This window comes from Uranotaenia lowii, chromosome 3 (assembly GCF_029784155.1).
Source record: "Uranotaenia lowii strain MFRU-FL chromosome 3, ASM2978415v1, whole genome shotgun sequence".
NCBI lineage: Eukaryota > Metazoa > Arthropoda > Insecta > Diptera > Culicidae > Uranotaenia > Uranotaenia lowii.
Window position 1 is genome coordinate 183,618,482 of NC_073693.1, and position 19,537 is coordinate 183,638,018.

A 19,537-nucleotide genomic window follows, 5' to 3' on the forward strand; every position below is an offset into this window, starting at 1 on the left:
TTTTTGTCATTTTGGTCATTTTTAACATTTTTGTAATTTTTACCATTTTTGTCATTTGGTCATTTTAGTCATTTTATTCATTTTAGTGATTTGAGTCATTTTAGTCATTTTTATCATTTTTGTCATTCTTGTCATTTATGTCATGTTTGTCATTTTTATCATTTTTGGCAATTTTTTCAATTTTTTCAATTATGTCAATTTTGTCATTTTTGCAATTCTTGTCTTGTCATTTTTGTCAATTTTGTCAATTTTAGCATTTTCGCCATTCTTGTCATTTATGTCATTTTTGCCATTTTTATCATTTTGGTCATTTTAGTCATTTTAGCCATTTTAGTCATTTTTGTCATTTTGACATTTTGGTCATTTTAGTCATTTTAGTCATTTTTGACATTTTTGTCATTTTGGAAATTTGTTCAATGTTGTCATTTTTATCATTCTGGTCATCTTGATCATTTTTGGCATTTTGGTCATTTTTGGCACTTTGGTCTTTTTTTGTAATTTTTGTCATTTTTTCAATGTTGTCATTTTTATCATTTTTGTCATTTTTGCGATTTTGTCATTTTGTACATTTTTTGTCACATTGGTCTTCTTTGTCATTTTTTCAATGTTGTCATTTTTATCATTTTTGTCATTTTTGGCAAGTTTGTCATTTATATAATTTTTTTCATTTTTGCCCCTTTTGTCATTTTTTTCACTTTGGCTATTGTTTCAATGTTGTCGTTTTTATCGTTTTTGCCATTTTTGCATTTTTGTAATTTTTGGCTTTTTTGTAATTTTTTTCAATGTTGTAATATTTATCATTTTTGTCATTTTTGCCATTTTTATCATTTTTGTCGATATTGTCAATTTTGCTATTTTTGTCATTTTTTTCACTTTAGTGATTTCAGTCATTTTTTTTAAATTTTGGGCATTTTTATCGTTTTTGTGATTTTTGTTATCTTTGTCATTTATGTCATTTTTGCCATTTTGGTCGTTTTTGTCATTTTTGCCATTTTTGTCATTTTGGTCATTTTTGAAATTTTTGTAATTTTTACCATTTTTGTCATATTGGTCATTTTAGTCATTTTAGTCATTTTTGCCATTTTTGTTATTTTTATCATTTTTGTCAATTTTGTCAATTTTTTCAATTCGGTCAATTTGGTCAATTTTGTCAATTTTGTCATTTTTGCCATTCTTGTCATTTAATGTCATTTTTGTCAATTTTGTCATTTTTGCCATTCTTGTCAGTTTTGCCATTTTTGTCATTTTGGTCATTTTAGTCATTTTAACCATTTTAGTCATGTTTGTCAATTTGTTATTTTTGACATTTTGGTCATTTTAGCAATTTTTGTCGTTTTTGGTCAATATTGTCATTTTTGTCAATTTGGTCAATTTTGTCAATTTGTTATTTCTGACATTTTGGTCATTTTGGTCATTTTAGTCATTTTAGTCATTTTAGTCATTTTTAATCATTTTGGTAATTTTTGTCATTTTTGAAATTTTGGTCAATTTAGTCATTTTTGTCATTTTTGTCAATTTGATATTTTTGTCAATTCAGTCATTTTTGTCATTTTTTTCATTTTGGTTATACATATTGGTCATTTTGATCATTTTGGTCATTTTTGTCATTTTTTCAATGTTTGTCATTTATATCATTTATGTCACTTTTGCCATTTTTTTCAATGTTGTCATTTTTATTGTTTTGTCGGTTTTGTCTTTTTCGTCATTTTTGCATTTTTGTTATTCTTGAATTTTTTTCAATGTTGTCATTTTTATCATTTTTAACTTTTATGTAATTTTTGTCATTTTTGAAATTTTTGTGATTTTCGTCATTATTGTCAATTTATCAAATTTGTCAATTTTGTCATTTTTTGTAATTTTTGTAATTTTTATCATTTTTGTCAATTTTGTCATTATCGTCATTTTTTCAATGTTGTCATTTTTATCATTTTTGCCATGTTTGTCATTTTTGTCATTTTTACCATTTTTGACATTTTGACCACATTTTTCAGTGTTGTCATTTTTATCATTTTTGTCATTTATGTCAGTTTTGTCAGCTTTGTCATTTTTGCATTTTTGTTATTTTTTTCAATGTTGTAATTTTTATCATTTTTGTCGTTTTCGTAATTTTTATCATTTTTGCCATTTTTTTTCATCTTTGTCAATTTTGTCATTTTTTTCATTTTTGTCATTTTGTCATTTTTGTTGCTATTGTTGTTTACACTTTTTTTTTCATTTTTGTTCATTTTTGTTACTTTTATCATTTTATTTATTTTTATAATTTTGTAATTTTTGTTCATTTTGTCCATTTTGTCATCTATGTCATGTTTGTTATTTTCGACATTTTTGTCATAGTTTACTTTGTTAGTATTTTTGCAATTTTTCAATTTTTTTGTCATTTTATGGTTTTTTTGTCACTGTTGTCATTTCTTTCGTTTTTTGTCATTTTATGATACTTTCGTTATATTTTTCATTTTTGTCATTGTTGTAATTTTTTGTCATGTTTGTCATTGATATTATTGTTGTCATTGTTTTTTTTTCATTTTTGCTCATTTTTGCCAATCTTGTCAATTATTTCCGGTTTTCCAATTTTTTAAGAAAATTCGTATCTATACCTATATCTCCGGCAATCTACATACATGATCGGTTTTACATTTTTCGTCACCATTGGACGCGACCACCCTTAATATATTCATATAAACAAACATTCTAGGAATAAGGCCCACCACAACCAACAAATATAGTTCTCTTACTTTATTCAAATCTAAAAGACTAGTGATCGTCGGAGATTCCACACGACGAGACGGTAATAAAATTTCACCTTGGTAATGGTTGTCTACTGGAAAGGTCAAACGACAAGCAACGCCACAAGGGAGTCGCTAGACAAATGATTAATTACCGCGTACATCTTCAAAATCCTCTTCCAAGACTGTGTGAATAAACTATATAGCTAATAGTTCCTCTAATCAAACAGAAAAATCGTTAAATAGTTTTACAGACACAAAAGGCATATCACTTAAGTAAGAACCTACCGGCGTGATAATTAAAATCATTTACCGCGCAAATCAACACCTAGGCCTTCAATCGAACTTTTCGATTATAGGATAAAAATGAGATAATCTTCAAATCATACGATTTTTTTTTCGAAATTTGAATCAACTGCATCTGCAGATCTGAGATAAGATAATTCTAAGATAATTTTGCGTTTGCTCTACGGTTTGAAAGATTCTTTTAAAAATCGCATCGAGAAAATGTTAACTGTGCGGCTTACAATCAGGTGTAAGGGCAAGCATTTTTTCGATATTTTTATGATTTTGCTAAGAATGGAAATTTTCATTTAACGTTATTCATCGCAGCTGTGGCATTTTTTAGACCAGAGATTTCAAAGTGGTCTTAACTGCCCCTGGGAGGCGTTGAGAACCTAAAAGGGGGCAGTGGAAGGGTTCAGAGCTACCAATTTTCTATGCATTCCGGCACAAATTTGTTCAAAATTACTTTTAGGGGGGCGGTGAGTTCAATCGGTTGAGTCTAATCAGTTAAATTAAAAATTCAAGAACTAACAAAATCTGAAATCTGAAATATGTAATCTGAAATCTGATATTCAAAATCCAAAATCTAAAATCTAAAATCAAAACTCAATAATATAAAATCTAAAATCTAAAATCTAAAATTAACATTCTTAAATCTAAAATCTAAAATCTACAATCTAAAATCTAAAATCTAAAATCTAAAATCTAAAATCTAAAATCTAAAATCTAAAATCTAAAATCTAAAATCTAAAATCTAAAATCTAAAATCTAAAATCTAAAATCTAAAATCTAAAATCTAAAATCTAAAATCTAAAATCTAAAATCTAAAATCTAAAATCTAAAATCTAAAATCTAAAATCTAAAATCTAAAATCTAAAATCTAAAATCTAAAATCTAAAATCTAAAATCTAAAATCTAAAATCTAAAATCTAAAATCTAAAATCTAAAATCTAAAATCTAAAATCTAAAATCTAAAATCTAAAATCTAAAATCTAAAATCTAAAATCTAAAATCTAAAATCTAAAATCTAAAATCTAAAATCTAAAATCTAAAATCTAAAATCTAAAATCTAAAATCTAAAATCTAAAATCTAAAATCTAAAATCTAAAATCTAAAATCTAAAATCTAAAATCTAAAATCTAAAATCTAAAATCTAAAATCTAAAATCTAAAATCTAAAATCTAAAATCTAAAATCTAAAATTTAAAATCTAAAATCTAAAATCTAAAATCTAAAATCTAAAATCTAAAATCTAAAATCTAAAATCTAAAATCTAAAATCTAAAATCTAAAATCTAAAAAGAATGAGATCTTAAATCTAAAATTAAGATCTGAAATCTAAAATCAAAAATCAAAAATCAAAAATCAAAAATCAAAAATCTAAAATCTAAAATCTAAAATCTAAAACTAAAATCTAAAATCTAAAATCTAAAATCTAAAATCTAAAATCTAAAATCTAAAATCTGAAATCTAAAATCTAAAATCTAAAATCTAAAATCTAAAATCTAAAATCTAAAATCTAAAATCTAAAATCTAAAATCTAAAATCTAAAATCTAAAATCTAAAATCTAAAATCTAAAATCTAAAATCTAAAATCTAAAATCTAAAATCTAAAATCTAAAATCTAAAATCTAAAATCTAAAATCTAAAATCTAAAATCTAAAATCTAAAATCTAAAATCTAAAATCTAAAATCTAAAATCTAAAATCTAAAATTTAAAATCTAAAATCTTAAATCTGAAATCGAAAATTTAAAATCTAATATCAAAAATCTAAAATCTAAAATCTAAAATCTAAAATCTAAAATCTAAAATCAGAAATCTAAAATCTAAAATCTAAAATTTAAAATTTAAAATCTAAAATCTAAAATCTAAAATCTAAAATCTAAAATCTAAAATCTAAAATCTAAAATCTAAAATCTAAAATCTAAAATCTAAAATCTAAAAGCTAAAATCTAAAATCTAAAATCTAAAATCTAAAATCTAAAAGCTAAAATCTAAAATCTAAAATCTAAAATCTAAAATCTAAAATCTAAAATCTTAAATCTAAAATCTAAAATCTAAAATCTAAAATCTAAAACCTAAATCTAAAATCTAAAACCTGAAACCTAAATTCATAAATCAAAAATCTAAAATCTGTTATCTAAAAAGAATGTAGCCTAAAAAAATATATTGAATTTTTCAACTTTTTATTTTCATAAAGGACAATCTTAATATAATTTTTGTATAAACAACCCATTTCCTTTCCACGAATCGTCTTCACTTATGAGAAAATGATGACATTGTGACGATCACTGAATGAGCAGCTTCCACTGTGTATAATTCACTCCGTCCAGCAACTATTCGACATTGCCAAATGTTTTGCTTCATTTTCCAGTTTACTCCACAATTTTGCTTTTGTTGAATGTTTTGGATTGCGCTGCTTACGCTCTGAAGACATCATCGTCATCATCATGATCAGAAGCAAGCAATGGCTCAGCTCAACAGTGGGCCACATTGAGGCCGGTGCGTATTTATTGTTAAATAACCAAGGTAACCGGTTTCTTCATTTCAACCACACAGACGTAACATTTTTCGATTTTTTTGATTCATACGACGTCTGCACCAGCGATAATAATTATGCAATTCCTTTTCTACGAGCACTTTTTCCATCGGTCAGTGGAGCATGCAAAGATTTTTTTTTGTGAGGGACAACATATGAGTGGCACATTTTCTGCTGAAGCCGACGAAACTAAACAAGCGGTGTAATACCTGCAATTTCGCGCTACAGCTCGAGTGACCTTGAGAGAATGAAAAGAAAAGTGAAATTAAATGGGTAGTCGTTTCGCAAAATTGCGCTCGTGACCATTTGATATAACATTGCTATACACGTGTCAACGATTTTCGAGCAAATTTACTGGAAAATAAATTGATTCAATTGACCTGTTGTTGATAAATGTACTAGTACAACAAACAAATTTATTTCTGCATTGCATTGCGAAGAAGCTTTCGATATTCAAAATAATGGTTTCCGAAATCAACTACAGCATTCAAAACTCTGAAAAAACCGTTTTTCGAATTAAGATCTAGGATTTAGAACTAAAACTTCATAAATAGGAATTCAGAATTCTTGATAGAGAACTCACAATTCAGAATTCCAGAACTCAAAATTCAGGATGCGGAACGCAGAGTTCAAAATTCAGAAATCATTGATTCATTACATTCTTTCACTTTCTAAATTCAAACTCAGAACTCGAAGCCAAATAGAGGAAGTGTTTGCATAATGGGTTGCTCTAAATTTGAACTTTATTGAAATTACCCTTATTACTCCAAACCTTTCTCTTATCAATAACAAAAAATATGACCACATTTAAGCTTTATCGGATAACTGTATGGAAACCCTCAAATACCTTGAATTTTGTATGAAACTGTGAAAAGAAAAAGTGAAGATTAAAAAATAACTGTTGTAAACAGAAGTTTAAGTCACCTTTTGTCGTATTGACTGTCGTTATGAAAGGAAATGTTAGCACATGTAATGATAGCGATCATTTTTCAAGAAAATTATCAAATTGAATAGGTTCAACAACAATCCAACCTGAACTGGAAACAATAACTGATGATAGTTTTACAAATTAGCTAAGCAGCAGTCAATTGCTGCTAATTTGCCAATTTGAAGCGGCACATTAATCTACAGTACCGTTCGTAAATGTTGTACATTAGACGATAATGTGACACTAACAAAAACAAAAAAAGTTTGAAAGTACCGTGGCGATTTCAAACATATATATTTAAAAAAAATTCTTTCTAAACAAATTTGCACAAATTATTTTAATATTATGTTTTTTAAATTTGTTACAGATTCCAGACTAAACATTATAAATTTTTGAAATTGTGGCATTTTTTTTCGATATTATCGAAACGCGCTTAAACTTTGCTGAACATGATTAATGATTTTTTTTTCAAATTATTTATACACTTGTTTTAAAGCATATTTATAGATTCTATCTGATTTTGACTCAAAACTTATATTTTTATTTTGTTTCGATTATAGTCGCTTTACCATCTTTATGGCATTCGCGACTTTATCAACGTTGCAGTTGGCGGATCGTTATTGAAAAACTTATCCGGTACAACTGTGTTCGATGTTTACTCTTGGGCTCGAACTCGCGGACATTGGCTCAAGAGACAACAGACTTGCCAACTGAGCTATATCACAAGCCCAAAACTTATATTAAATGCTCGAAATTTCATTTGAAATACAATTGTTAAAAAACTTCTCACTTTTGAGAGATGAAAAAAAACATCAAATATTCTACCAGATTCCAAAATAAATTTCCAAATCAAAATTGGTGTTCAGATTTCATATTTTAAATTTTAGAACATACGTTATCATTTTGAATCGTTGATGAGGAATGAGTTTAAAGTTGATGAAATTTAAATAAAACAGACAGAAAACTTCCGAAACTTTTTCCTGAGTCGAAATTGATCGCAGTCTTCGAGAAAGTTGATTGTTGATTTGAAACCTATATTCTCAACATTTTTAAAATATTATAGGGTAGAATGAGGACACTTTATCCCTGGGGTTACTCAGCTTTATCGCTTAACAGCAGGGTGGCCAGCAAGTTTCCATTTTCAAATTCCCGGTTTTCCCAATTGAGATTTTATGGTTTTCCCTGTTCCAAAAACCGCAAATAAAATTTATATGCAAGTGTAACGTAAAAGTGTGAGTTGACTTAAATTAATTTTTAATTTTAGTTTAATCTTCAAACTCAAAGGTTATCCAGAATACGGTGATGGTAATACGTTAGAAAAATAAAATTAGTTGTCCTAACCTTAACCGAAAATTGTTACATTCTTTTCAGTCTTGCACACCATCTTTGCTTGTTATACGGAAAAATGCTTTATTTTCATTATTTGCATAAGTTAAATTATAGTTTTGATATGATGCATGACATTTACATAATACTTCTAATATTTCAAGTTGAAATACTGAATTTTAATATTGAAATCTTGCTTCTGAATTCTGAAATTGGAAACATAATCATGGGCGATGAATTGCGTATGGAATAACCGATTTATAAAACAATTTAATTTCAAATTAATAATGAATTAAATAATTAAATTATTCGAATTAAAATTTAAATTTCTGACACTTATTTTATTTTTTAAATAGGAAATCATGTTGTATTTTATAGCTTGGCTGCTGATTGATATTCTAATATTTTTCTTGTTAAGTTCTTAAAACAGGTTCCGTAACATCATTCTCATTTGAATACTTAATCAGTGAGTGAATCTATTTATATAAATTCTGTTAAATTTATCTTAGTCTGAATTTTCAGTCCTTTCTCAAAAATGCATGTTTTTATTCGAATTTTCAATTTGAAATCCTACTGGTTAAGGTAAAAAATGCATACAAGAAACATACAAAACTTGGTATCGTTTTACACCTTCTGCTTTCTGTGCGTTTATCAATTAACCAAATAAAATGGTGGCATCTTTTTGTTTTTTTTTGTTTCCGGCATTTTTTCGCGCAAGGGATAGTTCCTGATTTTCAAAAATTAAAATTGAGCTAAATTAGAAGAAAGTATTTTCGAAAACAAATAGATAAGTACCTCGAGATTAAATCGTTGTCAGATATTTAATGTTTGATTTTTAACTTATGTTTTGATAGTTTTTAACAATTTGTAGTGTGTTAGTACATATAACACAAACAAACAAAAATTATTTTTTAGCATTTTTTATTTAAACATTTTATTAATCAAATGAAAAATTGAAGTATGGTTATGAGTATATTAAAATTTTTATAAAGGTACCGTAAATTTCTTTGAAAACAGCTGAAAATAAGTAAAGTCGCGTCAAAAAAAAATTCTCATTTATTTGTTACTTTGATTTATCGGCCTAGCGGTGAAAAGTGATGTCCTTTTTAGTAGGGACATCTAAAGATTATGAAATTTTTTTTTTTTATATAGATGGATAGAAGGTTAGAAGAAATGAAAGATGGTGAAAATGAGCGGGTAGAATTTGTCTAGAAGCATTACCATCACATACCAAATTTTTGTTCCTCACGAGCCTACTACTATGAATACCTACATAGTAGTAGGCTCGTGAGGAACAAAAATTTGGTATGTGATGGTAATGCTTCTAGACAAATTCTACCCGCTCATTTTCACCATCTTTCATTTCTTCTAACCTTCTATCCATCTATATAAAAAAAAAAAAAAAATTTCATAATCTTTAGATGTCCCTACTAAAAAGGACATCACTTTTCACCGCTAGGCCGATAAATCAAAGTAACAAACAAAAATTACGGTGGTTAATCTCTTCATAAAATTCTCATTTATTTTTAAAAAAATCAATAATCATAACATCTTTTTAAAAAATAGCAGAAAATTAGTTGACCGAGTAAGGTTGAATAACTAAATTCGTATCTCTCTTTTAAAGTTCTATTAACAATCGATTTTTTTTCACCAAACTAGTTCGATATTTTTGTCGAACTCTTCAACTCTATTCCAGTTTAAAAGTGTTTGTTAGATTTCTAATATTTTATTCGAATTCCGTTTCAGCATATCATGTTTTTCTGAAAAAACAGTTCATGATACAGATTCAATTCTGGACTAGTGTATAATAATTCCAATTGAGGCGCTTAGGATCAGAGGGGTGCAAGTGCCGAAATGATGATTTCGAGAAAACGGGCCTCAAAGTTTTTTTTCTAAATCAAAATTATCGAATCAATTTTTCTACTAAATTTTCGATGGAGTGTGTCTCATGAGGTCTAAAATGAACGATTCTGAAAGAAAAACCAAATTTTTTGCGATATTTATGTTAAAACGGCGAACTACTTTTATTGATATTTTTCACTTGCACCCTTCTGATCCCAAGAATGACACTTGCACCCCTCTGACTCCAAACAATATGATAGCATCCTTTTGGAACCTGTATGTAACGAGTATTTTCAGTACGAAACTAGATGTTTTGTTTTTGTTCACACATTTAATTTTCTGCGTTTTCGGGCTTCAAATTTCTATGCAACTTATAATGAACGAGGTTTGCAAGTTCCACTATCCTAATTCCCAGAATTTGTTGAAAACTTTCAATCTCTCTTTTTCCTTAATGGATACACAAGAATACCTGCATATGTGTTCATTCATTGAAATTAACTGTTTAGCTGGTCGCTTTTTCCGGTAGAACCAACGTACGCTTCCCCTAGGTTTCGTAGCTTTTTTCGCAAGATGAGTTTCCAGACTGCCTGATTTCGTTGGCGTTTTTGGGGTCTTGATGAATGGCCAGTTGACTCTCCAGGAATGGACTCATTCTCGCTAGCAACTTCTGATTCTCCAGAAGAACCGGTGATGTTTAATTTTTCTTTTTTTGGTCTAATTATACCAGGCCTCTTTCCTAAACAGTTATGTAAATATTCCTTAAAAGACTTAATGTAATTTTTTATAAACTACCTGTCGCAACGACCCATCTGAACTTTTCGAAGTTTCATTTTGTTCCGTGGGATAGTATGTGACATCATGATCAGAGCCTGTCGAAAACTCTGAATCCTCTGAGCTTTCATCCGAGAGATTTTTCTTAGATATATTTGCCAAAAAATTATTGTTAAGTGCGTTTTGTGTTTGCCTTTTATCCCTATTAGCATTGGCTAAATTTGCCATTAAAAAAATATTTTAGAATTTTTGGTATACATAACAATGAGATTTTCATGCCGACGAAGTTACACCTGAATCTATTTTCATCACTTCTCTATCTGAGGACTTCGGATTATCCTGGTCAGAACCAGTAGAAAATCCTAGTAGGAGCTAGATGATGTTGTTTTCAACTGACAAAAATGTATACGTTCTAATGAAATTAGCCTAAAAGTATAATCCTTTGGTGTCAGAAGGGTGCAAGTGCACTTGCACCCTTCTGACACCAAACGAAACAGGATTTTCATTGACACGTTTTTTTATAAATAGCTTAAAAATATCGAAATAATTTTTCTTTTGACCTATGTCTTCTACAGAATGTTAATCTATACTTTAACTATCCAAAAAACAGTTTATCTCAGTTTTGATAAAAAATCACTTGCACCCCTCTGATCCTAAGTGCCTCAATTATAAGATAGATGTTGAGCTTAAATCTTAATTTTCGAGATGTGAATTCAATCGAAAACTGTCTGATTTCAACGTTTGAATTCACATCAGAACTATAAAGTCGCAGCATTGAGACTTTTTTAAAAATTTCACTCATTTCTTCATTCAGGTTTTTAGGGTCTTTTTTACCCATATATTCGTAAAGAAAATGCACAACGGCAAACAATCTTTAAATATTTACGCTTTAGAAATTAACTACTTAGAAATTTACTCATGAATATCCCGACATTTTCCTGCTCTTCCCGCCTAAATCATTACAAAGTTTCTGAGAAAAAGTTTTGTCACGATGAATTGAATTAATTGTAGGATTTGATCGATTTTTCTATGGGAAAAAAACTCGATAAATAATTTTCCCGGTTTTGATGTGAAATTCCAGGTTTTTTCCCGGTTTTCCCGGTCTCATTTTCAATTCCCGGTTTTTTCCCGGTTTTCCCGGTTTTCCCGGTTCGCTGGCCACCCTGCTTAACAGGAATGTTGAACAAAAAAAAATGTGCCAGATGGAGCAAAAAAAAATAATGCTGTTATCTTAGAAAATTTGAATTGTACGTAATGTATTTTCTGGGTTATCGAAATTTTTATGAAAAACTTAACGAAATGTGATAACGATCTTTTTTCATCATTTTCAAATATTACCAACAAGAACAAAATTTATCAAAAATATTTATTCCACTATGTCATCGTTGAGACATGAACTGAATGCCTTAATTTCAGAGCAAAGGTTAATTCTTAAATTTTTTTTCAGAAAAAATGTTAGACTTAGACTTTGAATAACGGAACATTGAAGAGTTGTAGCCTTAGGTGAATAATGTCTGAAAAACATCTTTGATTTTAATTACGGGGTTTTTGTTTAAAGCGATTGGGAAACGAAAGAAATATTTATATTGGTTTTAGTCAGGAGTGTCAAATTGACACTCCAGGGACTGTAACGGGTAAAAATTTCTGGGACGGACGGGGTTTAAACAGATCAGCCATGAAATTCATAAAATCTCAATTTTTGTTTTGAAGATACTATTGAAAGACTGAAATTTATTTATTTCAAATGAATCAACAGTTGGATGTATGTTTACAATAAATAAATATTATAATAAATCAGTGTTGATCTGATGTGTGTCCCGTTAAAATAGAACAAATAAAGTTATTTTTTCTCCTCCTCGAGAAGTTTGAAATGTCAATCAAATGATTTGTGTTTTTATTAATTCAAAAAGGTGCAATAGATATTCATGGAAAAAGTTAAGCATTTGTTACGGAGGCTTACCGTAGACGAAGCTACGAAATGAATAACGCTCGAAAACTTTAAATTTGAGTTTAGTTTATAATTTTTGCAACATTTTCACCCACATTTCCCCCATAGCATTTTCATTCAGATTCTATTGCACTTACGGCATCGTCCATGAAGGCGCAGCAGCGCACTGAGTGGCCACGAAGCTTTTCCTCCTCCGCCTTGGTGTGGGCAAACCTCCTCTCGCCGCCTCCGGCATCATGCCTCAAATGATTTCACTGATGTGTTCCGTTGTTGCGACGACCGCGATGCAGCCGAGTAGTGCCGTTGATGATGAATGGCCCAATGCCACAGTTGATTCGATGATAGCAGGTGCAGTCGAAGATTGCAGTCGAAACTGCCGATGATGATACGTGGCCAAATGCCACAGTTGATTCGGCGACCACCGATGCAATCGGAAAGTACAGTCGCAACTGCCGATGATGATACGTGGCCAAATGCCACAGTTGATTACACGACTGCAGGTGCAGCCGAAAAGTGCAGACGAGACTGCTGACGATGATATGTGGCCCGATGCCACTGCTGATTGCAGCACTGCAGGTGCAGTGAGAAATTGCGGCCGGAGCAGTCGATGATGTTGAGTGGCTAATCACCACAGTGTGCACTACGATTGCGGAATCCAGAAGATGGTGCTGTGTGGCTGAACACCACCGTTGATGTTCCCACTGCGAGCGCAGCAAGTTGGTTGATGCCGTCGATGTCGGGATGTTATCACGTGCCACCTTTCCTCCGACGAATGCAGCGAGAAATTTGCAGCTGGAGCTGCAGGTGATATTAAGTGGCTGGCCACCACAATTGGTGCTACGTCTGCGAACGCCGTAGAGAAGAGCCTAGACGCTACGATGATGCTTTGTGGCTAACTGCCACCTTTAATATTGTTACCGCGAGCGCGTTGTAGCCGAGACGAGACAGGCAGTTGTGGCCGAAATCACTGGTGATGTTGAGTGGCCAATTGCCACCCTTTTCTCCGGCGAATGTAGCGGAATTGAGGCGATAGTAAAAAGAAGGCCGCCTATATGGAGGAAAAAGGCGCTTGTTAGCAAGAAGGTTGCCGGTTTTTTAGCAAAATGTCGTCTTACCTATGCGACCCTCTTGTTTTTCTGTTTTTCCGAAGCTTTGAGCTTCTTTCCTCGCTCAAGTTCGCTCTTCTAGGTTGGCGTGTATTCACCTAGAGTCAGTGGATAGAACCGCATTAATTTTAATGAACGATTTGTTCAACAAGGTAACTTTTACCTTTCAGTTCAGGTTCAGGTTTCAGTTCACCTGTTCTTCCTGCTTCCGCAAAACACGTAACGCGTGTGAAGGTATGAACCTTACCGGAGCTGAAACGAGATGTTCGTTTTGTAGGTGCTGCGGTTCTTTACCAGCTCAATTTCCACATACCTTTTGCTGCTTGTTGCGTGCTGAGGTCCTGCCCCGTTTTCTACGGTTTTCTACCGATTTTCTCCGGTGTCGTTTTCCGACCGATGCACTGATGCACTAGCACTTGCTCTCCTGGCAAACTTTAACTTTTTTCACCCGGAAATGCGAAATGACGTTTCGCGGGTTTTCCACCTCACGCTAAACGTGAAATACTCGTGTATTTTTACACGCCGTGTATTTTGTCGTATTTTTGGGTAAATTTTAACGACACGCTATGAATTATCAACATGGGGATGGGTTTTTTAGTTGCCAAATTATCGTATCATATTATTTAGGACTAGAAACATCTAATGAAATTTAAATTGTAACACATTGAAGAATTTACAAACAACTGTATTGACTTGACGTGCGTAAGGTTACGAATTAGGAATGGTTATATATGGCACTATTCTTATATTGGATTCATTGACATCAATTTAGTTTATTCCAAATTATTTAAATTATTATTTTTTAAATTAGATTACCTACTTCAGTTGTTTTGCAAATTCGTAGATGTTGTAGGATTCAAATTAGGCAAGTGAGCTAGTTTTATCAAGGTTCAATTACGTCTCAGTTGTGGTCTCTTGAAATGCTATTGAAAATTAATTATCATTCATGACTTTTTTAAAAATCATTAGGAAATAGGAAGTTTCGGTAGAAAACGTCTAGGAGCATAGAAGGTGTAGGACAACCCAAAGGTCATACCAGTTACCAAAATGGATCCTGATCTATACCTTTCTCAAACTAACACAACCCTTTCCTGAGATATTTTAATATGGATTCGCAGTCATATAGACGGTTTTCCATAGCTGGTGATACTCGCTTACTTCTGTTTCTGAGCTTTTCCAATTAAGCTTTTGAACCTAAAGAGTATCCTACTAACATTCCTTGCCTTCATCTTAATTGACTACTAGGACGTGGTCGGCGTCGTTATTGATCTTTTTCAAAGGGAGAGCATGAGTTTTGTGCACTGAGAATGTACTGTTAATCCTAAACACCATTTTTTTGGACTTTGCATAAAATGATGTCCTCGATCAATCACGGAGTAGCAATTATAAGCGAGGTAGAACTTGTTCTGCTCCTTGTACGGGACAAGGAATTGTGCTAATTTTTGGGGCATAGAGATCTGAAGTTAACATGGATTCTTTTTTTAAACGCTTCTATTTTTTTTCAACAAAGATATGATCAGAATAAGAAAATGGTATCAAGTATCCCCATCCTCCCCTACAGTTTTGCAAAAAATTTGGACAAATTTTTTTAAAGTGAATGTTTGTCTATTTTCAAATGTTAACCTTCAAATCTCAAAACAGAACAATAGAAAAGTGCTACTTTTCTACACTGTTTTGATTTCGGAAGAAAAAAAATCTGTTTCTTAAGGTTGTAAAACTTGATTCGGACGGGTATTTAGCGATATTGCAAAAAAATGTGTATGCAACTCGTTACAAAAATCGTTTTTTTTTTTACCAATCAACGTGATTATTACTACTTGAAATGTACTGCTTATGCTGAAAATTTCAACTTTTTGCAACGTGTTTCATAAATAACTATTAAGGGGTAGCGGTAATTTTTCATAGTTTCCAATTTCTGTGCAAAAACCTTTATCATGCATCATGCAAAAACCTTTATCATGCATGTGTTTCTGGCCGATTATTGTTCTTCTTTTACTAACATAGCCAAAACATGTAAGCATCCTGCGAAAAAGATACTGGAACAAGGAAAGGAATAAAACTTGGAGTTCCAAACGTTTCATAAAGGTTTGTTTGTAAAAATAATACAATGTTAAATATCAAACTGCGAAAAGGTTAGATCTTACCAAAAAGGGACACATTCTTCACTGATTCGGATCAGTTCGTCTTTGGTTGGCAGAATCAGTTTGATACTGGGACCTATGGCAACCGAAACTTCTAAAGCCATTTTGCCGCATTTGCACTAAGATTTTGATTCAAAGATTTTTCAAAAGAAAAATTCTTTGAAACAAAGGAAAATGTCCTTGAACCAAAGGAATTTTTATTTATCCCAAAATCAAAGGAAAAAATCCTTTGTTCTTGCGGCACTTTCCTTTGAAATAAAAAATCTTTTTTCTGCGTGCACGTCTTTCCGGTGTATGAAATAACCACGGGATTCTTCCATTTGATAAAGCGCACTTCACAATCAGTTCACAATATTCACATACGCAGTTATAATCAGCCGGATCTCACGTTTGATTAATTGTATTTATACTATTTCTTACACTTGGAAAAACACTCATTTTACAGAGCGAAAATTTTGACGTCCATGTAAGGCAACGCCTACTTCCCAACCTTATTATCATGCATATGTTGCTGGACGATTTTCTTTTAACTCATTGTCATTGAACATTCATATACCTACCTATATACGAAAAACTGAAATAACACTTGAGTTTAATGCACGATTCAAGTTTGATAAGTCACTTGGCTTTTTTTGGATTTTGAATAACTTTCAATGAAAAGTGAAAAGAAAACTTAGAGGTTCTTATAATATGGTATTGAAAATATTTATGTTAAAAGCAGGTAGAATATGCGATAAAGCATAAGTTTGATTGAGATTTCATCCATTCCCAATGCATTGGATGGTATTGAAATAACTGCATTTATGATTTCATAGTTTCCAAAAACTTTAAAATCAAATCCTTGCGGGTTATAAGGACGATGAAATTGTTAAACGTCAGTACTAGTAAAGTTAGTTGTGAAAGAATTGTTTATTTCATCAACTCTATGATTAGACACAATCGCCTTCATAATCCTCCTATTCAAAGCAAACCTAAGTAAAATTACTTTTATACCAATCTTCTTTCTTCAGAAAATTTACACTTAACTTCATTTTGTATCTTTGAGCAGGGCTGGTAGCGGTTTGACAATGAAAAAGTAGGGACTTTAGTGACCAAAATTTGAAAAAAAGTGACCAAATAGTGGCTTTGAGGACCGAAAAAAGTGACCAAATTGTGACTATGTAGAACGAAAAAAGTCACTCATGTTCAACACACAAACAAAAAAAAAGACTGATTATCAAAATTTTGGAAACATATTATGTACAATGAATGTATCAAATTTTCGATAAGTCAAGAAAGTATGAAATAAATTAGTTTCAAAAGAATTTCTTAGCAAATTTAAAATTTAAAAAATCTGAATTCTAAAATAAATGTCCAATCTTGTACAAAACTTACCATGAATAGATGTAGGAAAATGATAATAATTGTTAATTTTTATTAATCTAAATTTGGAATTCTTTTCCTCATTTTCAACTGGAAGTTTAGTGAGAAATTCCGCTGTATTTTTTTAATTTTAACAAAAAATATTTAATCACGATTTAAAATGTGAACTACCGATTACTGAATAAGAAATCAATTTTGAACAGAATTTATTCAATGTTCGATGGTTTAATTTAATTTGATAAAAAGAAGAATATATTTATGATTATTTTAAAGTGCCAGTTATATGAGCCAGACATAAAACCTTCAATGAAGTAAAATCCTCTAGTTATCAAAGTTTCGTTTTTGAAGCATAAATAATAACTTCATGTTCAACTACACTGACACAGAAATGTTAGAAAATGAGTGTGTGAATGATAAAAACTGATGAAAAATTAAAAATAATGAGTTCAAAACTTTTGTTATTAATATTGAAAGCACAAATCAAATACAAAGTTAGTTAACACGGCGTATTAAAATTTATTTTAAAGTTGCTACTCAGAACAATTTTTCAAACTTTCTAGATTAATTTAAAAATCATGATCGATCCAAAGAACATAATTTCATATAAAAAATACTAATAAAAAGTTTTTGAATTTTCAATCGCAGGTTTTTAAGCTTAAAATTACAAGCTCTGAGTATTTTGTCTCTTTTGATTAAAATATTGGGTCCTGAAAGAAAAGAAGGTTGAAACTATGTTTTATTATTAAAAATTTGGAGTTAAAGGCTTATGGTTGAAGAACACGAAAATTCAGAATATAAAAACAAGGAAACAATATTTAAAAATATGTCTTAAAATTTAAAAAGTTTGATTAAAAAAAAATCGGCAAGTTGATTAGAAAATTGAAAAAAAAAACTGTACACTAAAATTCGATAAATTTATTTGAAGATTGAAAAAACAATATGGAAATAAAAAAGATTAGTTTTTAAAAACATTTCATGTAGAGTTTTTTCAATAAACATGTTTCACTATAACCATTTTGGTGCTTATTTTTTTTTAAATTATTCATTTGGTAAATAGTGTCCTAAACTAGAAATTTGGTCAAATTCGGCCGAAAACTAGTTTTGGTGATAAAGAGTTTATTACTATTTAAAGCTCATCAATTGATTCAATGATTTTAATTTGAGTTTTTGTAAAAAAAAAGTGTAGCAACTTCTCTAAAGATTTTTAATTATTTTCAAGTCATTTCAATAACAAAAGCTGATAGAAATATTGCATACATATTTAGATTCGGGGAACCCAAATTAGTTGAAATTATCGTTTAAATTCATTGTACCTAAGAAAAATGTAAATTTTGTGGCCTTGTGTAAATTTTTAAAACCCTTTTTTAAGTATTTAGAAGAACAAAAAACACGACATAAAATTGAGTATGAAATTGTTTTTTCAAAGAATATTTCATATCAACATAACATTTGTTATGACATAAAAGATTTAAAAAAAAATGGTTCGTTTCAATCTCAAACTTAGTTACACTTCTTAATAAAAACCCATTCTATAGACGAGATAGGGTTTTTGTATATCAAGTTTTGAGTTCCAATACAAAAGGTTGATTGAACTAAAAATTAAAATCTACAATCAAAGTTAGTTTCAATTCATGAACGTCAAATAATGCAGGGTGGCCAGTGAGTTTCCATTTTTAAATTCCCGGTTTTTTCCCGGTTTTCCCGATCGAAATTTTTTGATTTCCCTCGTTTCAAAATACGCCAAAAAAAATTGCCATCAAATTTTTTGACCAAAACTGAAGATATAATTATACAAGTTGAAAGTAAAAGTGTAAGAGGACTTAATTGTTTTTAGCTTAATCTTGAAACTCACAGGTTATTCAAATTACGGTGATCGTAATACGATAAGAAAATTAGTCTAGTTGCCTGAACCTAAACCGAAAACGGTTGTTTTCTCAGTCTTTCACAATATCCTCGCTTTTTATAAGAGAAACTGCTATAATTTATTATTTGCATGGATAAATCATAGTATGGATATGATGAAATAAAATACTTTTAAAATTCCAAGTTTAAATACTAAATTTTTCTATTGAAATCTACTGATTAATATTCTGATAGTTTTCTTCTAAAGTTCTTAAAACAGATTCAGATGAACCTCGTTCATGATAAGTAATCTGATATTTTATTTCGGTTCTCATATTGAATACTGGATCATGTTTTTGTTTGGATACCTTAAACATTTTTATTAGAATGCGCTGAATTCATGATTTTTTGTCCTATCTCAAAAATGCATGTTTTTATTCAATTTTGTATATAGTGTAAAGAAGAATTACACAAAAATTTGGTCTCTTGTTACATCTTCTGCCACCTGTGCGTTTATAAAATAACCGAATAAAATGGCGGCTTTTTTTCTTCCGGCATTTTTCTTGCATGGGAAAAAAAAGTTAAAATTGAGCTAAATATTAAAGAAAATATTTTCGAAACCACATAACTTCGACGTTATGTCGTCTATCAGCAATCTGAATTTTGATTTTTGAAATTACGTTTTGATAGTTTTTGATAATGTTTAGTGTTTTAGTTCATAAAAC

General features: G+C 30.3%; 1 protein-coding gene and 1 long non-coding RNA gene across 2 annotated transcripts in view; one reads left to right on the top strand and one right to left on the bottom strand.

Annotated features, from left to right (window-relative positions):
* The window catches only part of LOC129754622 (nose resistant to fluoxetine protein 6), a 55,219-nt gene that overhangs the window by 13,098 nt on the left and 22,584 nt on the right, over nucleotides 1–19,537 (top strand). The window lies entirely within an intron of this gene.
* Nucleotides 13,404–14,076, bottom strand: LOC129754623 (uncharacterized). Its single transcript, XR_008739048.1, has 3 exons — nucleotides 13,781–14,076; nucleotides 13,631–13,719; nucleotides 13,404–13,565 (listed from the first exon to the last, which is right to left on the bottom strand). It is a non-coding gene; the product is annotated as an uncharacterized LOC129754623 (long non-coding RNA).